Source organism: Hemicordylus capensis, chromosome 1 (genome assembly GCF_027244095.1).
Source record: "Hemicordylus capensis ecotype Gifberg chromosome 1, rHemCap1.1.pri, whole genome shotgun sequence".
NCBI classification, from domain to species: Eukaryota; Metazoa; Chordata; class Lepidosauria; order Squamata; family Cordylidae; genus Hemicordylus; species Hemicordylus capensis.
The window spans coordinates 405,175,632-405,199,444 of NC_069657.1; the positions used below are offsets into that span (position 1 = coordinate 405,175,632).

Sequence of the window (23,813 nt, forward strand, 5' to 3'; positions counted from 1 at the left end):
CAATCTGATGAGGAGCTTGATCCTTGATCTAAACATCACACAGCAGCTACCCTTAAAAGTGACTCAGGGCATTTTGAACTTCTTTAGTATTCCGAAACTTGGTCCAAATTCTACAGCTTATTTAAAGAGACCCACTAAAATGATCTTCGTTATTTTTTAAGCAAGGACCACTTTGGCAATTAAAAAAACAAACACCTTTCAATGTGAGAGCCATTTCCCACTGTGCTACCTGCACAATTCTAGACTTTTCTGAGTACTGAGAGGGCCCTTTAAGAGAGGTGGAGCCTTCTCTTAAATGCTCTATGGGGAAAGCACTGGGAAGGGTTATACTTCCCAACATTCCGTACATGACTTCCAAGATTTCCCATAAAGGAGCCCTCTGGTGATGGGCAAAGTGCAGCACTGCATAGCGGGAGTGGCTGTTTCTGCACGGTGCTAGGGGGACTGTGCAGAGTAGTCAGCTTTGGCTGATGGGAACTGCCACCAGCTCCCAGGCCTTACACTGATGAACACTGTACATGTGATAGAGGCCCTTCCAAATATGTCTTGGATGCTGTTGGCAGCATGATATTACCCAGCAGATAACTCCCTTAAAACTATAATTAAATAGAGATTTAGAGCATAAAACTGCCTACATTTCACGCTCTCTCTCTTTTCAATTATAAAAGTTGATATTGGATTAATATTTATCTTCATTGTTCCAAAGAAAAACAAACAGAAAAATAACTGTTTGGCTGTAACAAACTACCTTGGAATGTTCTTCCCTATTAATCTTGCACAGAAACGAGGCTGATTTTACTTGGGGGATTTTGCTAGGGTGCCCATAAAATGTGTCATTTTCTTCTGTGATTTGCTTAGCAATCAATGAACAACTCCTAACAACACATTGTTGAATTAGCAGCAATCAGCAGCGGAAGGAGAGCTCTGCACTAAAAGCAAGGAGCTCCTCTAGCATATATTATCAGCCACTCGTACAGATTACAGTTGGGGGGGGGGACGTGTTCTCTCACCTCTCCCTTCCCCACTGGGAAAATAGGGCACATGAATATGAATCACAAATTTAATCCTCAGTGATAATCATGCCCACCACTCCCCAAACTTCATAAAATATTTTACATTTTCACCACTGCAGGATTTTATCTTGATCAAGCAGATGGTGCTGATGCTTGTATGACATGGGGTGAGGAATGTTCCTCTAGGAGTAAGGAACACTCCTCTGAGTCTGGGAGAGCCAAAGGAAGGGACCGGTAATGACTTTGTGTGTTTTATGATACAGTCCTCTGAAACTTGCAATACCTTTAATTTTGTGCAACTTGGAGCTGCCTATACCAAGTCAGACCACTGGTCCATTTAGCTCAGTATTGTCTATGCAGACTGGCAGCGGCTTCTCCAAGGCTGCAGGCCAGAGTCTCTCTCAGTCCTATCTTGCAGAAGGGAACTTGGAATCTTCTGCATGCAAGCATGCAGCTGTTCTTCCCAGAGCGGCTCCATCCCCTAAGGGGAATATCTTGCAGGGCTCACATATGTAGTCTCCCATTCAAATACAACCAGGGTGGACCCTGCTTAGCAAAGGGGACATGCTTGCTACCACAAGACCAGCTCTCCTCCCATAGACTAACTCTCCTCCCTAGCAAAGGGACTCTCCATATAATGGATCACTAGTTTTGCTGTTGATGACCCCTCGGTTTGGCTCTTTCCCTCCACCTCATCCTTACTGTATTTACCTGAATCTAAGATAAGGTTTCTTCCAAGTTCTTTATAGTTAGAAATTAGGGGGCATCTTTAATTCAGAGTCCTCTTCCTTTAAGGTAAATACAATATAACCAGTGTTTAACCTGCATTTTTAAGGGGTTGGTCTTAAATTCAGAGTCAGATTTGGGTATTTGCCCTGTCTGTTGATAACATTGGCTGATTTGGCCTGATGTCAGAATAGCCCTGTGCATCTGCACAGGAAAAGGGGCCATGACACGTCAGTCATTTGTTTAGCTGCTCTGGTGTTGCAGAGCCATTGACCGGTCTTGGTCCAAGACACTAAATGCTTACAGTTGTCACTGGAAACCTTAGAGATTTCCAATGATATCTTAGATTTGTTAGGCACTGGGAAACATTTTGGGGCAAACAAAGCCTGCACAAATGGAATGGGCGCCACTTGAACCAAGATGGAATCAGACTGCTGGTGCTTAAAATAAAAAGCTTGCAGAAAAGTTTTTAAAATGATGCCCGGGGGGTTGCCGATAGGAACTGTGTGGTATCTGGTTGGGCAAACAAAATCCTCTAAAGTGTGAGGGTGCAAGGAGTAGAGCAGAAGGAAACACGTGACAGCTGACCAAAAAGGTCAAATAAAAGTAAGGGAGACACTATATACCAACGCCAGGTAGGAGACTTGGTGTACAAGTGTCTATATACCAATGCCAGAAGCCTCTGAGCCAAGATGGGCAAGCTGGAGTGCTTGGTTACCAATGAAAACATAGATAAGAACATAATAACGTCCCTGCTGGATCAGGCCCAAGGCCCATCTAGTCCAGCAACCTGTGTCACACAGTGGCCCACAAGATGCTGCTAGAAGCCACAGGCAGGAGTTGAGGGCATGCCCTCTCTCCTGCTGTTACTCCCGTGCAATTGGTACTCAGAGGCATCCTGCCTTTGAGGCTGGAGGTGGCCTATAGCCCTCAGACTAGTAGACATTGATAGACCTCTCCTCCATGAAGTTGTCCAAACTGCTCTTAAAGCCATCCAGGTTATTGGCTGTCACCACTTCTTGTGGCAGAGAATTCCACAAGTGGATTATGTGTTGTGTGAAAAAGCACATCCATTTGTTGGCACTAAATTTCCTGGCAAACAATTTCATGGGATGACCCCTTGTTCTAGTGTTATGGGAGAGGGAGAAGAATTTCTCTCTATCCACTTTCTCCACTCCATGCATGATTTTATAGACCTCTATCATGTCTCCCCACAGTCATATTTTTTCTAAACTATATAGCCCCAGGTATTTTCGCCTTGCCTCATAAGAAAGGTGCTGTAGGCCTCTGATCACCTTGGTTGCCTTCTTCTGCACCTTTTCCAGTTCCACAATGTCCTTTTTTAGATGTGGTGACCAGAATTCTACGCAGTACTTCAGATGTGGCCGCACCATAGTTTTGTATAAGGGCATATTAGCAGTTTTATTTTCAATCCCCTTCCTAATGATCCCTAGCATGGAATTGGCCTTTTTCACAGCTGCCGCACATTGGGTCAACACTTTCAACAAGCTGTCCACCATGACCCCAAGATCCCTCTCCTGGTCAGTCACCGACAGCTCAGGTCCCATCAGCGTATACTTGAAGCTGGGTTTTTTTGTCCCAATGTGCATCACTTTACACTTGCCATGCCTGGGCAGGCTCTGCTGTGTTTTGCCTCTGTGCATTCTGCTGTAATAGGAGTTAGTTAGTTTGAAGGGGGGAAAGTGCTAGATGTTTTTGTTTGGAAAAGCTTGCTCCTGTATCTGCTCTTCCCAGAGTAGGCTTCAAAGCTATATAGTGGGCATAACAGGAACCTGGTGGAATAGTGAGAACCTGGGTACAAACTCTACAGAAAGGACAGGGAGAGCAGGATTGGGGGTGGAGTAGCACCGTATATTAAAGAAGGGATAGAATCCAACAAGCTAGTAAACCTAGGAGAACTGGAGTCCTTTGCATAATCATTATGGGTGACAATACGAAGACTGAAAGGAAATGTATTACTAGGGACTTGCTATTGCCCTCTAGATCAAAATGCTGAGAATGACCTGGAGTTGGCGAAGCAAATCAGAGAGGCATCAAAGAGCGACAGAGTGGTAATAATGGGTGACTTCAATTACACGCACATCAACTGGGCAAATGCACATTCAGGTAATGTCAGGGAGGCCAAATTTCTAGACATGCTAAATGACTGTGCCTTAGAACAGTTGGTCGCATCACCAACTGGAGAGAAGGCAATATTGGACTTAATCCTGTGCGGTGCCCAGGACCTTGTGCAAGGTGTCAGAGTTGGAAAACCATTGGGGAACAGTGACCATAGGGTGATTCAATTCAGCTTATATGTGAGTAGAGCTTTGCCAAGGAATTCCAACACAGATGTGTTGGACTTCAGAAGAGGAAATTTCTCAAAAATGAAAGGACTGGTAAAAAGGAAGCAGAAAGTGAAAATCAGGAGAGTCAAATCACTCCAGAGAGAATGGAACTTATTTAAAACAACAATAACAGAAGTTCAGTTGGAATGTATATCAAGAAAGAGGAAATGTACCACCAAGTTCAGGAGGACACCAACATGGCTAACGAGTAGAGTCAGAGAAGCTACAAAAGGGAAGGAGACTTCCTTCAGAAAACAGAAGTGCTGCTCAAATGACGAGTACAGAAAGGAACATACTCTGGCAAAAGAAATGCAAATTGAAAATAAGGGATGCAAAAAAAGAGTTTGAGGAGCATATAGCTAGAAGTGTCAAGGGGAATAACAAAAATCTCTTTAAATATATCAGAAGCAGAAAAGCTGTCAGGGAGGCGGTTGGACTCTTAGATGATGTGGGCGTGAAAGGGATTATTAAGGAGGATAAGGAGACTGTAGAAAAGCTGAATGAGTTCTTTGCATCTGTCTTCATGGCCAAAGATACTGACCATATCCCAACTCCAGAACTGAGCTTCTCAGGCTTGGAGTCTGAGGAACTGGGACAATTTGGGGTGGTGAGGGAAGATGTTCTAAACTGTCTTGGAAAATTAAAAATCAACAAATCACCAGGGCCAGATGTCACCCACCCAAGAGTTCTGAAGAGTGAAATTACTGACCTCCTAATACAAATATGTAACTTGTCCCTACAATCAGGCTCTGTACCAGAGGACTGGACCATAGCTAATGTAACTCCCATTTTCAAAAAGGGATCCTGGGGGGATCTGGGAAATTACAGGTCTGTTAGCTTAACTTCTGTGCCGAGTAAATTGATGGAAAGCATACTCAAGGACAACAGTGTTAAACGTACAGAAGAACAGGCCTTGCTGAAAGAGGATCAACATGGCTTCTGCAAGAGCAAGTCTTGCCTCACTAACCTTTTGGAGTTCTTTGGAATATGGATATAGGTGGAATGTGGATATAGGTGATCTGGTTGACATAGAATACTTGGACTTCCAAAAAACTTTTGACAAAGTTCCCCACCAAAGGCTCTTGAGTAAACTTAGCAGTCATGGGATAAGGGGACAGGCTCATGTGTACATTGGTAACTGGTTGAAAGATAGGAAACCAAGGGTAGTAATACATTGACAGTTTTCACAAGGGAGGAAGTAAGAAGTGGGGGTCCCCCAGAGTTCTGTACTGGGACCATTTAACTTGTTCATAAATGATTCATAAGTTGGGATAAGCAGCAAAGTGGCCAAAGTTGCAGATGACACTAAACTATTTAGGGTAGTAAAATCCAAAAGAGATTGCTAGGAGCTCCAAAAGGATCTCTCCAAACTGGGTGAGTGGGCAACAAAATGGTAAATGTGGTTCAATGTAAGCAAGTGTAAAGTGTTGCATATTGGGGCAAAAAAACACCAACTTCACATTTACGCTGATGAGATCTAAGGTGTCAGTGACCGACCAGGAGAGAGATCTAGGGGTCGTGGTGGATAGCTCATTGACAGTTTTGACTCAGTGTGTGGTAGCTGTGAAAAAGGCAAGTTCTATGCTAGGGAAAATTAGGAAGGGGACTGAAAATAAGAATGCTAGTATTATAATGTCCTTATACACTTCTACGGTGAAGCCACATTTGGAGTACTGTGTACAATTCTGGTCACCGTATCTTAAGAAGGATATTGTAGAACTAGAAAAGATGCAGAAGAGGGCAACCAGGATGATTAGGGGCCCGGAGCATCTTCCTTATGAGGCAAGGCTACACTATCTGGGGCTCTTTAGTTTAGAAAAGAAGAGACTGCGAGGAGACATAACAGAGTTGTATAAAATTATGCATGGAGTGGAATGGACAGAGAGAAAATTTTCTGCCTCTCTCACAACACTAGAACCAGGCATCATCCCATGAAACCCAAGGTCGGGAAATTTAGGACCGATAAAAGGAAGTACATTTTCACATAGTACATAATTAATCTATGAAATGCTCTGCCATGGGATGTGGCGATAGCCACTAGGTTGGATGACTTTAAAAGGGGATTAGGCAAATTCAAGGAGGACAGATCTATCAATGGTAACTACTCTGGTGGCTATAGGACACTCCAGCCTCAGAGGCAAGATGCCTCTAAATGCTAGCTGCTTGGGAGCAATAGCAGGAGAGGGGGCATGCCCTCAACTCTTGTCTCTGGGCTTCTCAGAGGCAACTGGTGGGCCACTGTGTGAAACAGGATGCTGGACTAGATAGGCTTTGGTCTTGATCCAGCATGGCTGTTCTTATACTCCTAAGGTTCTTGAGCATCCTATGTGCAATTAAACCCATTCATCTATGGCAGTGCACCATGGACTTCTGAATAATACTTTTTGAGTACATATGTCAAACTATTTCAGAAACTATTGCTGGAAAATTGGGCAGAAAACCAACACATGCTGTTACCCTTAGAATAAGGCTGGACATGACATGAAAATGAATATACACATGAAGTAATTCTAGAAACAACCTAAAGGACATCAATGAGGGTGTCCCAAACTAATGCAGACTTCTGCTTCCCCCAATTCACAAAACAAACACAGCAAACAAGAGCATACGACTATTCTCACAACTGGGTGGGTTGGGGGGACCAGGTTGAACCTATCTTCTCCCCCCAAACAATCTCCTCTTCAGGATGCCGCTGCACGGTCACACAAGCTGCCTGCTCTGTGCAGAGCAGATATCTAAAGGGAGACTCTCTAGAGGAAGACTCATCCCAGCCTCTAGGAATCTCACAATGCACTGCGCAATAAGCGCAGTGCATTGGGGCGTCCCCTGGGAGTCAGGCGCTATAGGCGCATACACACGACCCTGCACCTGGGGTAAAGGGCACCAGGGAAAAGGCCAGGTACAAAATCCGGGCTTGAAGCACTGGGATCAGGCTGAATTCCGGCACTCACGCGAGCAGCCCTACCCAGGCAGGGCTGTGTGAATAAAACTCCCAGTGCATCAGATGTATATGCATAATCACTGGCCCAACCATGCAGCAGGATGAAGCTAAGATGCCTCAGACAGTGAATTGGGGGAAGTGGCAGATTTGGAGGCTAACCACCCCCCCCACCACCCCGGTGCTCACTCATCTCTGTTTCAGCCAGCAGTCCCACAGAACGATGACAGAGCCAGTCTAGCCAGCCCACTCTATGGATGTCTCTTGTCCTCTCCTTGCTCTTTTCCTGATTCCTCTCCTTCTTTTATGGCTGTCGCTGCTGCTAGGCACATAGTACTCTTGATCGCCACTGGCCTAGCAGTGAAGAGAGAGGCAGCACAGCAGGAACGGCAGCAATGGGAAATGCAGCCACAGCTGCTCCTCAGCCAGGTAAGGAGATGAAGGAGGAGTGTGGGTGTGTGGGGGGAATGAGGGTACCCTGCTTCTGGCAGCAAGTGCCTTGGGCCACTTCTGGCACTGGCTTCAGAAGGATAACGCAGACGAATCGAGGCATGTCTTACAAAGGATTGTGCACACTGTCCCTTTACATTTACCATAGCATTAATTATTTTCTATTCTAATGGACAGTTATTGTCCGTATTATTGGCTGCTCTTAGCTGCAGCTGAAGACCAGGGGAAAGCAGCCAATGCAGGAGTTCATGAAGAAGAAAAATGGTAGGTATGCTTATGAAACGCTTTCCAGCCACATTTCTTAACAAATTTGGGGGTTCTGAATGACCTGACTGTTTTGATGAGCAAAGGTTTTCATTGCTGAATTTTCTGACACTGAGCAGGAGTAGTTCAATTTTGAGTTTGCAGTTCTTTTTTCCTTTCCAGTTACCAAGTGCAGGAGCACATACGGTATGCATAGTGATAAAAACACGATGCCAAAAGGAATCTTCAAGTAATCACACAATCAGATCAAGATTCTTGGCATGATCACCTCGACTCCTTTAGGCTGTTCTTTAATCAATCCTGTATACTCCTGAACACCAGTAATCTAGAAGAAAAGAAAGATGTGAACTCTGGCAAACGGTGCATGTGTCAATTCCAAAAATATTTTTTAAAGTTCTTCAACTGAAAGTAGGCGGAATGCAGCATAGGGCAGAGCCAACCCACGGAAGACTAAGGCAAGGGCGTGGAGGAGAGCCCCTCTTCCCTAGAAGGAAGCTAGGCAGAAACTTCCAAAACCAGGCAAGTCATGCAGGCAGAGCATCACAACTGGGAGCTTGAACAAGCACCCAGAAGCATAAAAGGGTAATGCCACAGATATTTATATCTAATCTAATCTAATCTATGTAATTGTGAAGTCTGCCCCACTCATTAACTATCTGAATGTTACAATCATCATCCACTTCACAATTGTTTCAGTATTTGTACAGATTACAACTACAGATTACAGTCTAATGTTTTCAGATTACTGGGAATGATGTAATAAACCTTGCATCTTATTTCTACCAACCATAAATTATTATTTTAATGCATGGGTGCTGGGCCACTGACAAGAGTTGCAGAAACTGGGTACATGGCAGAGGGAGGAGATGGATTCATGCCGGGTATGCGGTGTGGTTGGAAGCAGTGCCTAAGGAGATGCGAGGTGAGAACATGCAAGCAGAGGCCTTTGGGGCAGGCTGTTATTCATGGAGAGCCAAGTTAGATGAGCTGTGGGAGTTCCCGATGTAGCCATGCTTTGGGTGGCGAGCGAATTTGAGTCAGGGCCATGGTGCAGGTGATGGGTGGCCTAACCCTTTCCCCGTGAGACAGCCCTGATCCAAATACCTCTCCCCCCCCCCACAGCTGCTATGAACTGTGGGTGGAACAGAAAATATATGGGCACAGAATTGTGCCTATATAAGTTCTTTCCTCTAAAGCTGATCGGGGGGGGGGGTGGAGGGAGTGTATGCACATGTGAGATTTAAAACAGGGATAGGTGTGATACTCCCTATCTCTGTACCTTGGACCCAATCCAAATCCCTCTCCCAAGCTGCTTTAAAAACACACACACACGTCAGGACTCAGGAGCTCCAATTAAGGAATTCCCCCATGATCTGTACTTTGGCCCCACGTTAGCACAGGAAGGAGGGGTGCCTGCCAGGCTGAAAATGGTGCATGACACCAGTGTTGCTGCTTCCTCCTCAGACAGATAAAGGCATCCCACCCCCCACCCCCAGAGGCCTCAAAGTAGTGGCCTCCCATGCAGCCCATTCCCTAAGCTCTCAACAGCTCCTTGTTCGCAGCCTCGTCCAGCTACTGCGCTTTGGCCTGTGACTGTTGCTCCGGTAGCTGTCGCTTACCCAAGTGGCCCTAGAATGGGGAGAAGTGCTGCTGCCACAATTGCTGGTGCATTATTTCCAGCGGTCAAAAACATGGAATGCTGGATATTTTAGGAACTTATCTTTGCTGCCTGACACCCAGACTAATAAAGTGCTTGTGCAAATGTGTTGCACTAGTTAGTTGTGCAAAGTCTGGAGCTGCGTTCCAGACTAGCATTGCACTAGGCCAAACTATGCACACAACCTGTGGCACACCTTGTACATTCTGAAGCGAACTTCTATGCAATAGCACAATTCTGAGCATCTCCATTTTATTTTATTTTAATTTATTTATTTATTTATTTTTACATTTATATCTCACTCTTCCTCCAAGGAGCCCAGAGCGGTGCACTACATACTTGAGTTTCTCCTCACAACAACCCTGTGAAGTAGGTTAGGCTGAGAGAGAAGTGACTGGCCTAGAGTCACCTAGCTAGTATAATGGCTGAATGGGGATTTGAACTCGGGTCTCCCCGGTCCTAGTCCAACACTCTAACCACTACACCACGCTGGCTTTCCATGACTTTGCACAACTAACTAGTGAATCTGACACAATATTTACAGCACTACAACTCTGTGTTTCTACTGTCACTGATAGGTAGGCCTCTCTGGGTTCCTATTCAGCCTTTCTTCCCTGGACATTCACTTGCTTCCGCCTTTGAACTCACAACATGTCAACAATTAAAGTACTGAAGCAAGTAAAGGAATTGTCATCACATAACTAATTATTCAAACAAGCCACAAATAACTTTTCCCTCTAGACTTTCCTTTCTGCAGTATTGGATATGTATCTTGTGCTGTGTTTTTCACTTTTACGTGCCATGAAAGCAGCCTTGGTGTTCCTCTGCTAGGCTGATTTAAGCATGCATTGATGGCATATCAAATACTTCTAAAATTCAAGCTGTGACTATTGCTGCCTTTGGTTCCTAGAAATCCTGCCTAAGTTTCTCATGAATGTGGCTTCTGCAGGTCTCATATTAACACAACATCCTCCTAAAACAACTTGAGGAATCTCAGGATCCACAAGAAAAAGGTAATAAAACTTAGAGAGCCTTTGAAGATTTTCTTTTAAGGATCAGATGCTGAAACACTGCAGAATCCTGTGATACGATTTCCTCCTTGCCGTGCTTTGAGATGAGAAACAGGAATAAAACCTTGGTATCTACATTAGTAGTCTAATGAAACTAGCCATTGATTGAATCATATCTGGTTAGTATTCTTAAATCGAAAATTCCAGAGAAGGCCGCTTTATTTAATCCAAAGTTTCTATGTTGTATATAATGAATCTTGCAGCAGTGGTATCATGCCTAACTTCCATTGCATATTCTCAGGAGTTGCCTGTAGTAGGGTTGTGGTGAGTTTATTTTTTAAGATGCACAGCAGGAAACTCATAGATGCATAAGAAATGTCAAAGTAAATGAGGGCCAGATCAGATGTTGGCAGAATGCAGAGTGCCATTCACATTCCCAATGCATTCTTTTGGGTTTTATTGCTCTGTTACAGTCCTACAACGTTGGTTGTGTGTGTGTGTGTGTGTGTGTGTGTGTGTGTGTGTGTGTGTGTGTATATATATATATATATAGAGAGAGAGAGAGAGAGAGAGAGAGAGAGAGAGAGAGAGAGCACAGTATTTTTCATTTTAGGGAGTTTCGGGCAAACTAGAAAAGACTGCTCCCCCTGCTGGTGATTTGCACAACACCCTTGGATTACATTGTCAATTTGATCCCACCAAACCAAAGCATTTTACAGCAGTTGTAGCCTGTAATCTGGAAAGCGCCCAGGGCACAGGGAGATTAACTCTTTCCCAGGGCACAGGGAGATTAACTCTTTCCCACTTTTTCAATGAAAATCATCTCCCTGATGTGAACACAGTATTTGCACCTGAATCAGCTGTTTGTAGTAAACAGCACTTTGGAAGCAAAGTGCAGCTGGGCAATTTTCAGTAAGAAAACAGCACAAGGGGGGAGGGTTACTCTTTCTCTGCTCACATGTCATGGTACTGATCAGGATCAGGCGACTGTGGTTGTTTTCTATAGGAGTGTGCAGGAACCAGTTCGGTGCTCCGAACCAGTTTGAAAGTCCAGCATTTCAGCCAGTTCAGAGGTGGGGGGGTCCTTTCAGGGGCAGGGAGGATGCCCTTACCTGTCCCAGCACTTCCCCCCCACCAGTGCTCTCCCCAAAAGTGTTGGTGTGGGGCTGCAGCGTACCTCATTGCAGCCCCAGTGACTGTCACCATGCAAATGGGCCATTTTTGGGAGGGCGGTATAGAAATCGAATAAACAAACAAACAAATGGCCGACCCAGGCGTTGGCCATTTGCGTGGTAGCGTTCACCGGGGCTCCAAGGAGGTATGCTGCAGCCCCACACCAATGCTTTTGGGGAGAGCACCGGCGGGGGGAAGTGGTGGGGCAGGTAAGGGCTCCCTCCCTGCCCCTTAAAGGGCACACACCCTCTGCCTCCAGGGAGTGCACGAACCCGTTCGTGCACATCCTTAGTTTTCTGTTAAAAAGAGGGAGATTATTCCACCTGGACAACACCTTTTAAAATTGTGCGCCTGCAAATGTCCAGTTTGGTCTTAAGTGGATGAGTAAGGAATGAAATATGTAGGTAGGTTTGCTTCTTGGAGGACAATTTTCTTCCTCATATTGGGGGGAAGTACTGCACAAAAAGGCAGGGCTGAGCTCTTTCCCAAGTTATTTTGTAGGATGCGCTTGTACAGGGAAGTGGCAACAATATGATCGATAGCGGAGGCACACTATTATGGTTTAATACTTCAAGCACACAATAACACCAGCTTAATTCAGATTCATTCCTTCATCTGGAATACATAGGAGCATAGGAAGCTGCCTTATACAGAGTCAGAGCATCGGTCCACCCAGCTCAGTATTGTCCACACTGACTGGCAGCAGCTCTCCAAGATTGCAGGCAGCAGTCTTTCCCAGTCCAACTTCAAGATGCCAGGGATTGAATTTGGGACCTTCTGCATGCAACTGAGTTATGCCCTTTCCTGCAATCTCCAAGCCATTACAAGCTGAGCTGAGGCCAAATGAATTCTAATGCAGTTTGTAATGTCAGCCCTCCCATCTGCCAATTGCTCTAACGCTGAACTCCAGTCCCATCCCCACTACTCCTACCTTTGTTCTCACAGCCATGAGATAAATGGGGTGAACCACAAAAAGCCCTAGACCTTTGCACGTCAGTGCTAAATCAGAAGCTCCCCTCCTTTTGCCATGTGTTACATTGCACATGTCTTTTTTAATTACAGCCTGCTGTGGATTTAAAAGAACTCCTGAGAGATCATGGAGAAGAGCTATCACAGATTGGGATCTACGGCAGATCCAAGGAAGGTAACAGCCAGTAATCTACTTTGGTTGCCAATGATAGTATTATGTTAAGGAAAAATGTAATCTACACTACATAGTTTTGCCCTAAATAGTTTCTGCAGAGCCATTAGGCAGTTGAATGCTGTGCAAACCAATTAACTAATTTACATCGGGCTGGCCTCCTCAGCAGCAGCCACTGCCCCAAAAACATCTGCTATCTCATTCCCCCAGGCTAGGGTTGCCATGCTCCTTGTAGAAGTATCTCACCCAGATTGCTTACCCCACACAGATTTCAGCTTTCATTAAAAAAAAAAAAAGCTAAGCTCTAGCCCTTGTAGAAGCAGAGATATGGAGCAAAATGTGCAGTTACTATTCTGCTCAAAAATTATTTTCAAGCCAATTTACATAATACGCAAATTAGGCATCCGGATTTGGAAAGCCAGAATATGGCAACCCTACGGGCCCAGGCACTCAGAAATGCTGTAGAGAAGAGACAGGAGGCTCATTCACAAGACTGCTGGCAGGGTAGAAGAAGCACCCAGCCTGGGTACGAGAGCCGGGTTGGCTCCCAATTTCGGGTTGTGTGCTTACAATCATCAAGATAGTAGGAGGAGAGCATGACTGTGTGCAAAGCAGCATCTGGGCCGGATGAATGCACCCTACACAGATCCCCACCCCAGCATTTTCCGAGGTGAGAGGAAAAGCTACCCTACCCAGCTGCCAGCTTGCACAGGATCATAGTGCTCTCCTCCTCCCTTGATATTTCCAAGCACACAACTGAAAACTGGGGATGCATTTGGCTCTCCAGGCTGGGTTGCTTATCCTGAGCCTAGTGGCAGTTCTCCTTGGGGACCAAAGGAAGAGAAACCCTGTCCCCTGCAATCTGTCATCTGTTGCCAGGTTCTTCCTGCTAGCCATTCTCTTGGGGATTATTTACAGAGGGCCTGCTGCAGTTTTAAGAACCACCCGGAGCTACAGCAAGGAACTGGATTTTGTAATTATTTTAAATTGTCTCTGATCTGTTCGGAGAGCCCTTGACCTGCGAAGGCGGTATACAAATCAAATAATAAGGCAGTGGGGGAAGCCTGGGAAATGTCTGCCTAACCTCTCTGGTCACAAACATAGGAGATGGTGACTGCAAAGGGGTGAAAGCAGGCTGGGCCTGGGGAGAGGAGAAGGAAAACGGGAGCTGGTGTACATGGAGGCTAGGTGGTGATTTGTGGGCCATCTGAGTGAGCATGGAGGAGACCTGCCATATAGCCTCCCTTCCTACCCAGATGGCCCATAAATCACCATCCAGCTCTGCCAAAATCTGTTGGCTCCTTCTCTCCGCAAGCTATGAACATACTATCTTGCATACTTTCCCACAAAATGTGGGAGGAGACGGTGGTCAAAACACTAGGTAATTTCATGATTTAGATTTATTTCCCTCTTTATCCTCAGAGCTCTGGGCTCTTCTACTGAGCCTACAATATACTGTTATATCAATTCATTCTTACAACCACCCTGTTAGACAGCTAACGTGATTTGCCTAAGGCCACCCTGTCAGTTTTAATGGCTGAGCAAGGGCTTTGACCTGGGTCTCCCACATCCCAAACTGACATACTGCATTATGCCACATGGGTGAGGTAAATATCACCCTGTATGATAGGCCAGTCCAGAGTGGCTGTGGTTAATACCATGGTGGCTTGAGCAGAGTGAGTGGAACAAATCACTTTCCTCTTGGACCCATTTTCAGCATTCACATAAAATGGAGTGACAGCTACCAAAGAGCCTTAAACATGAATGAAATGAAATTGCACAGAAATGTTTTCTGGCAGGAGAAAGGATTTGCACCAGTCATGCGTGGCAGGGTATGCCGCTGAAAGGATTTATGGCTGTTATTGCAGAATGTCCAGCTTTCAGCTTGGCTTGTGGAAAAGAAAATCAGCGCCTGCCTTGGCTTCAGTGCACACTGCCATCAATGGACATAACTGTCCACTATTTATGCTTTCAGTTGAATGTCCAGAGCACTGATTATGCCTTTGTGCTCCCCCAAGGGATATGCAGCTTGTCAACTTTATGCACCATGCTGAGCTTCAGGGGCTTATTGCCTATGACCCTGAGCATCCCAGAAGCACATCTGCTGAATCCTGGTGACCTCATCCATCAGTCCAAAGCCATTTTTTCTGCACGTGTGCTCACTGAGACAATCTGTAGTATGTGCCAAGTGAATATGATGGCCCCACAAATCAAGAAAGGGAAGAGTTAGTAGAAGACACTAAAGTGCAAACCATGGGTTGGCTAAAGTTAGGAGGAACTAAGAATCTTTAAATACTTAGTCTGAAACATAAACTAAGGGAGAAATTCAGTGCATGTGTTATATAAAAATGATCCCCTGGCAATCTCTACATATTTATGGGATGTATTCTTCCTTAAGTAAAAAAGTGGAACTTAAATGAAATTCTAATTGCCCAAACAGCGAAGATCCCAATCCATTTCATATACTCACTTGTTTGTAAGCTCTGATTAAAACAAACCAGGATTTGCTGGATTCTGATTTCATGGCAAATCCTGGTTTGTGGTAAACCTGAATTGGAAATTTAGAACTCCCACCTCTTGGGTGTGATTGATCAATCAATTAATTAATTAAATCAAGGCTCTACAAGGTGTCTGAACGAGGCCTGTAACTAGCTTGTCATCTTTTATCAATGGGCTTATCAGATTCTGGAATAAGTGAGCCCTTGAAGAGCCATTTGCTTTAATTTCATATTTAGATAGGCTCTGTGGTTTTTTGGAATTGTGTAAGCAACAGGATAGCCAAACTCTTAAATACAGAGCTGCGCAGAGATAAGAAGTCATTAAAAGCACACATTATCTTATGAGTGTGTAAAGACACAGAACAAAATACAATGGGCGAAAATACTTGGGATTTCTTGCCTGTGCATGTGAGGGTTGTTCATTCAGGATAACAATCCTAAATCAACAGCCTCTGGATATCTCTGATCTTGTAAACAGGTGTTCCATGTAATCTAACAGTTTGTGTTACCGATCCTGAGAAAGAAAATGAACTGCAAGCGCCCTTCCATAAGTAGTAACTAATTGCCTAATTAATAACTTATCATATATTTCCAAGCACAGGTGTTAGGAGCAATGAAGTGTGAAGAGTTATGAGATGAAATGAAGAAAGACAAATCTGAAGTGGAATATTCAAAACAGCTCATTTACATGTAGCCCATAGGACTGTGAAAGTAAAGAGCAGATATCATCTGCTACACCTGCTAACTCCTATCACCTGGGCAAAAGGGCATCTTCTAAAGTGGTGGTTCTGTATTTAGCAGGGGAGAGCAACTGGTCCTATTCAACCAGGCAGAGTGTCTCTCTAGTGGCTGTAGTTGATAGTTTCCCCTGCTGTCTTCTCTTCCTCCTCTTCTACTTCTTCTTCTTCTTCTTCGTCTTCTTCGTCTTTTTCTTAGATTGTGAGCCCCTTTAGGAAAATGAATCATTTTCTTCTTCTTTCTTGTTTCCTCATTCCTTTGCTGAGAAACAAACAGTACAGAACAGACGGCTTCATCAAAACTCGCATTGCTCAAGAGAGATTTTTGATTGGGATTATCTCAACTAATTTCTATAGCCAATTTCTAAACCTATGGTTCAACAAGACAAAATTCTCATACTTGTTCCCGCCTTCTGACATCCGACATGTTAGACTGGACTAAACTGAGCACCGACTAAACTGAACACCATGTAGCACCGATTTTCAAAAAGGGATCCAGTGGGGAGTCGGGAAACTACAGGCTGGTTAGCTTTACTTCTTTGCCAGGCAAGTTGATGGAAAGCATACTTGAGGACAAAATTGCTAACATATAGAAGAACAGGCCTTGCTGAAGGAGAACCAGCATGGCTTCTGCAAGGGCAGGTCTTGCCTCATTAACCTTCTGAAGTTTTTGAGTATCAACAAGTGTGTGGATAAAAGTGATCTGGTTGACACAGTATACTTGGACTTCCAGAAAGCTTTTGACAAAGTTCTCCACCAAAGACTCCTGAGTAAACTTAGCAGTCATGGCTAAAGGGGACAGGTTCAATTGTGGACTGATAACTGGTTGAAGGACAAGAAACAGAAAGTAGGTATAAAAGGACAGTTTTCACTATGGAGGAAAGTACAAAGTTGGGTCCCCTAGGAATCTGTACTGGGACTAGTGCTCTTTAACTTATTCATAAATGATCTAAAAGTTGGGGTAAGCAGCCAAGTGGCCAAATTTGCAGATGACACTAGACTACTTATAGTGAAATCCAAAAGAGGAGCTCCAAAAGGATCCCTCCAAACTGGGGAGTGGACAACAAAATAGCAAATGTGGTTCAGTGTAAGCAAATGTAAAAAACACAACTTCACATATACATTGATAGAGTCTGCGATGTCAGTGACTGACCAGGAGAAAGATCTTGGGATCATAGTGGACAGCTCGTTGAACGTGTGTCGATTCAGTGTGCAGCAGCTGTGAAAGAGGCAATTTCCATACTAGGGATCATTAGGAAAGGGATTGAAAGCTGCATACAGTTCTGGTCACCATATCTTTCGGAGGACATTGTAGAAATGTAAATGGTACAAAAGGGAGCAACCAAGATGATCAGGGGCCTCAAACATCTTCCTTATGAGGCAAGGCTACAGCATCTGGGTCTTTTTAGTTTGGAAAAGAGATGACTACAGGGAGACATGATAGTAGAGAGACATGGCATAGAGAGAGCGGACAGAGATAATTTTCCCCCTCCCTCACAAGACTAGAACTAGGGATCATCCCATGTAAGTGATGGTCGGGAAATTTAGGACCAACAAAAGGAAGTACTTTTTCACACAGCGCATAATTAATCTATGGAATTCTCTGCCACAGGATGTGGTGATGACCAGTAAGTAGCTTGGACTGCATTTAAAGAGTCTTAGACAAATTCATGGAGGACAGGTCTATCAATGGCTAGTAGTCTGGTGGGTATAGGCCACCTCCAGTCTCAGCGGCAAGATGTCTCTAAATAACAGTTGCAGGGGAGTAATAGCAGGAGAGAGGGCATGCCCTCACCTCTTGCCTATGGGCTTCTCAGTGGCATCTTTCACTGTGTGAAACCAGTTGCTGGACAAGATAGGCCTTTGGCCTCTGCCAGCAGGGCTCTTCTTATATACTTGCTGATTTCACCCTTTAGCTTCACTCTTATGGGTGAAGATAGCACTCATTTCAGGACTAGGAGCGCAACTTCTGTCAAGTGCTTCAACCCACCCTAGGCTGTCCTGTTCTCTCTTGCAAGGAGATTAAAATCATGTCAAGGAGATCCCTGTTTGTTTGGGCATCACAATAGAGTGCCTGGCTCATATGCACGTGGCAGTGCATGACAGAGGGAAGGGTCCCACTACGCAAGGGTCACCACCAACGTATGAATGTGAGAAATTCTCCTCCGGTTGGTTTGTTGGTGGGGGGGTGTGTGCATTGTGTGCATTAAGATTTACTGAGCAAAACATTGGCTGAAGGTCTGTAGTTGCCCTTAAGATAGTTTAAAGTGAATTGATAGAAGCACAATTGTCCTCAGTTGTGCCTCTCCACTGTCTCTGCTCAAACAGATTTTTCAGGTTTTTAAAAAACTACAAATATCCACAGAGTCTGTTTAGCACGGCAATAGTGACATGAGCATGCACAGCTCTCCGAAGAACTGTCTCTCTCTCCAGCCACTGTCTTTGCTGATCTGTGCTCTTGAATATGTCCAGTATGGGGTCAGGACTGAGCGATAACATTTGTATAGACAGCTACTCAACCTTCCCATAGGGGTGTTCTGAATGAAAAGATATGTATCTTCTCCAGGACACTGATGTAAAAAACCAGAGCTCCATTGTGCAAATATACAAACTACTCTTCCCCCCACCCCACCCCACCCCACCCCAAGACCTCAGATGGCATATACTTCTTCCCATGTCAATTCCCCCTTTTTACACATTGTGCCCAGGCTTTTCTGGTTAGGCAGCAGCCACCAATTGTGCACGCGACAGTCAGTGACAACATTTCCTGCCCAATCCCCGCAGTGCAGTGCTCACTTAATACAAAGTGGAAGCACTGCACCAACTATAATGAATGTCTCTAGACCAATATTAACACACCTGCTGCATCTCAGAGCCGCAGTCCTTAATCCATAATGCATAGAAAATCTACATTTAGAAAGTTCACTGAAATAGCAGCGGCAAAATTAACTGCCTCGAAATCTGTACCCTAACCAAAGAAATGGCTCTTAAATTGGTCATCCAACTTTGCAAAGTGTGTCTTTGAGTGGCGGCAGGTGGCGGGTTTCAACGTGGTGGCATTTGCACTCAATGCCCTGAGCTCCACTTGGAGGGAAGCTTCCGCAGCCTCCTCCCTCCAGATGTAATTACTGCTGTTTTTTAGTGAGCCATATAATGCTGAAGAGCCTGTCACCAAGGTGTTGCAAAAATGATAGAAATGCCTTGCCCCAGCATCTAATAGGGATGAAATCAATGAGCCCCCGTCCCAGCGGCAGTAACACATCACAAAACGGGGGTCCCACTGAGATTCAATACCAGCAAGTTCTTCACAGGTAATAGCCATTATGTTAGCCAAAGTGACAGGGCTGCAGCAGACCTCTGCGCAAAAAGGGGGGAAAAATGTTAAGGGGGATTTTAAGAACTGGCAGAAAATGCATATTGGATTTACAATGTTGTGGGCCCAAGTCTCTCAACTAGAAGGCGGACACGGCACAGGCAGCTGCAGAAGAATGTGCCCTTAAACCTGCTTCAAATTAAGTGCAGATTAACATTACTAGGGGCAACAGGAGATTGAAGAGCCCTGTGTGTACAGGGACTTCACTGTTCTCACCTATGAGAGAAGACACTCTGCATGCAGAATGGGAAATGCCTCTGATCATGCAGAGTCTTTGTTCTCATAGAAACGGGGATAGGCCGCATTACAAAGCTAGTATTTCTCTTTAATGGCACCACAAAGCAAAGGCAAGGGGCCTTAGCTCAGTGGTAGAGTTTTTGTTGTTTCATCCCCCTACCTACCCTCTGCTGTGCACTTGACAGCAGGGCAGATGCAGCAGGGATAGGATTTTAGGGTAGTATAAGCCCAGGGTCAATGAAATCTCCATTGGGGGATTATAATAACACAAACCTCCCGCAGGTTACACTCTTATCTTAAATGCAGTTTTTGACCATTTAAAAGTGCTTAAATGAATTTCTGCAGTAGCAGAAACGATTGCTTAATGTTTGCTAAGTACTACGTAAGTGTTAAGTTGATGTTGCTTTCTCAACTGCTAATAGTATGGAAATTAAAGTTAATGTCAAGTTTACATTAAAAATTACATTGGCTATTAAGCTGACAGATTAATCTGATTTACATGCATTTTGCAAATTGATTTGATGCTCACTGATTAATGCAGTAAATTAGATGCTTACAAACCCCATGAGTGGTGATATAAATCACCATGTCCCATCAGTGATATATACCATGGCAGACGTCATTATTGATGCATCAAAACTTGAGAGAACTTCAAAGTTTTAAATTTAATGGACAAGAGACTGTCACTGTAGATCAGAACTAGATTTTTATTGAAGGTCTTGGGCACATAATAATGGCTTGACCATTCCAAGTGCCCAGTATTAGATTGTCACATTTCTGCTAAACACTGTGTGGAAACATTTTATTCCATTGAATGGTTGAGGACAGGGTGCACAGAGTCAGCTCTCATGCAGATGTTGGACTACAACTCCCATCATTCCTGGCTATTGGCTACTATGGCTAGGGATGATGTGAGCTGTAGTCCAACAACAGCTGGAGGACCAAAATCATGCAGCCCTGGTTTAGGCATACAGTATTCCATACTTTCCAGCATTTCATGGGTGCAAATAGAGACAGCCCTTTATTCACACCCACTCCCTAACTATTCTATATTCCTAAAAGCTGTTATTTACTTTTGCCTCTCCTACACTCATTTAGAAGCAAAGGCAGTATTTGTTCAGTGTACTAGAATGTGTCAGCACCAGTTCAAAATGAAACCACCAGCCTATGCATGACATAGTGCCTTGATATCCAAACTTATAGAACATGCTCCAGAGTCAAGATGCTTGTGTCTTCTCCTTCCCAGTTTCTCTGAAAGACCACGGGGAGGGGTCTGAAACCTGAAGAATGCACATTCTAGGAAGAATAATGAAATATTTAAACACATTTCCAAAATCTCCCCCAAAAACAAAATAGGGACAGTGATTTACCAGGGACAGGTATCAGAAAACCAGGATCGACTCTGATAAATAATGACAACTAGAGTGTATGGGGGATATTGATGGTGGCGGGTGGGTGGAAATCACTTTCTTTCACCAGTATGCTCTTCACGGGCAGAACATATTAGAGACCGACAAGGCTGAGACTTCTCAAATTAGTAGCATAAGGGGTGCAAAATGTACAATCAACATTTTTCAAAAATGTATATCATTCACTTTGCTGATGCTGGGAAGAATCCTACTGAGTGATCAAAGAGAATCTGGCAGGCTGAGTTGCACCAGTATTACAGCGGATGCTCTTTTTACCCTTCCCTTATCCTAACACAACATTCTACTACTTTCCCTGAACTTTTTCCCATCTATCTTTCTATCCTTGACTATCACAGGCCCATGTGTGACTTGATAAGTCCTGCGGAACAGGGAACCGCCAATGTGGTCACATTCCTACACAATGGCTTTGTCCTTCCAGAGGACGGAACTCCTCTGCAAAGTTTCTTGCAGTCTAAGTAATTTGCTGTTATGTGCCACAATCTGTGATTCTCTTCCATACATTAAGCATGCATTTTAAATGTTTCAGATTAAAAGCAAGCAATTTCAGCCATGGGCACAGAGAAGCAGTAATGGGGAAGAATTCTGAGAACTGGGGGGTGGGGTGGGGTTTGATGGTGGTCAGAAATGCCCTTCAGATAAATACTACATAGGAAGTTGCCTTATAATGAATCAGACCCCTGGTCCATCTAGTTCAGTATACATTGATTGGCAGTAGCCTTCCAAGATTTCAGATGGATATTTCCCAGCCCTACCTGGAGATGCCAGGGATTGAACCTGAGGCCTCCTGCATGCAATGCAGATGCTCTACCACTAAGTTATGGTCTTTCCTTGAAATTTCCAAGCCATTCCAAGCTGAATTGAGCCCAAGTGAATTTTAGCTCAGTGTGCACTGGCTCAGTGTCAGCCCTCTCCTCTGCCAGTTTCCCTCTTCTCCCCTTTCCCATATTTTCCATTCCCTTTCTCATATTTTCCCCTTACAAGGGGAAGAGGGAGGGAGGAAAATAGCAGTTAAGAAGGCAAAGAGGAAAGCTGAGAGCTGTTCCTAAGCTGTTCCTTGCTGCCTGCAAGAAAGACTTCTGGGCACGCTTGCTGATCTGACCTCTCAGAACTGTAACTTTTTATTCCTCACGATGCATCAACCAGGAAGAATTAAAACAAACATATTTCCCAGAGTTTATGTTACCAATGCAGGTTCTAGGGATGCTCAGAAATCTTCACTGCAGGGGAGTGAGGAACACATAGAAAGAAACAGCCTTCAGCTGCCTCATTGGCTCCCTTGGTTGCTTCCCCCGCCCCCCATCCCTTGAAATTTGTTAGGAAAGTGTGAAGAAGGAAGAGGAGAGGAGGAAACCGATAAGGGGGGGGGTGGGAGCTTGTAATGGTGGAGTCTTGGAGTCCCTCCAGGGTGGGTCTTTGCAGAAGTTGCAGGATCCCAATCATCATCCTGAGTTTTTGTCTGAGAATTTCCAAAAAGGCTTGAAAAGACCCAACCCACTCTAAACTGAGATGGGCAGCTTAAGGCATGTCTGAAAAAAATGTGTGTCTGCAACACTTTATTGCACTACAGATTGTCGCAGAGCTGAAATGAAGAAGTGTACTTTGCAAACATTTACACTCTGAAAAATAAGCCCCTCATTTGGGGCACCCCTTTGTTCTCAAGGGAGAGGGAGCTGACTGGGTGGGTGGGTGAAGGGGGAGCAGAGATAGCAGGTCTCTTTTTGCCAGAGCAAACCAACTTTCCTCACAGTCAGATGCAGCTCCCACTAAATAAACATGAGGAGGAACAGCATTCACATTTGATTCCACATTTGAAAGGGGGTTCTCGAGTACTTTTTTCACCCCTTGAAATGGAGAATTCCACTGTGAAAATCGACCCTCACAAAATTTCAGTGCAGCATTAGCACAGATCCATTCCTTCACCTAAGCCAGAGGTATGATGTGGCTCAGGGGCGTAGCTATAATTGAGCATAAGGGTTCAAAGAACACGGGCCCCCAGCTCCTGAGGGCCCTCCAGCTCCATCCCACCCTATTTTCTTCATTGTCTCCCTCACTCTGGGGGGCCGCCAGAGATTGGGATGAACACGGGCCCCCTCTACCCTAGCTACGCCCCTGATGTGGCTACCATTATGCTTTCTTTTAGAATTGCTTAAAACAATGCACAGCTTTCTCTTTCCTAGGAATCACTTCAGCTATTCAAAATCCAGCCAAATGTCTGGGGAAGATTAATTCACCTTTCAGGTCAATCAGGTTTGACTTATTTTGCACTGAGTCCTATTGACTGTACATGCCTGGAAATTTGAGGCACTTGAAAATTACCTGATTTCAACAGCAACTACTTTGAGTCATGCTCATCATTTCACTGAAATGCCAAAGTCTCCGTTAGTTCATGACTTACCTAAAAGCGGGGGAAGAAGATGTGCAAAGACTCGTATCTTTCTTTGCTTCTGCTGCAGTGTGGGAAGTGGAACTCTCAGACCACATCCATGGTGAGAACCATGAGGTCCCATATTATATGGAAAGGAAAAGCATGAGTCAATGCTCCCTCCTGTCTCGCTTCTGGGTAATGTATGACCAGGCCTCCCATATAATAAATAAGACATTTATCCCACCAGTTCTCCTTACAGGAAGTACATGCCCAGAGCTGTGCCCAGAATAACTTTGTGCAGACGGTGCTAGGGTGCATCTCTTGAACTATGTAATACAGTCACGAAGGGCAATATAAATGATTCATGGAAGGCTGCAGTTACTTCTGGCACTCACTGAGTTCCACAACACTGGTACAGCCAGCTTGCCAACAGCCCTGCTACAAGCACTGAAA

The 23,813-nt window shown here is 44.6% G+C and overlaps 1 protein-coding gene across 1 annotated transcript in view; it reads right to left on the reverse strand.

Annotated features, from left to right (window-relative positions):
- LOC128339399 (ALK tyrosine kinase receptor-like) overlaps window positions 1-23,813 on the reverse strand; it is a 168,506-nt gene that overhangs the window by 40,591 nt on the left and 104,102 nt on the right. The window lies entirely within an intron of this gene.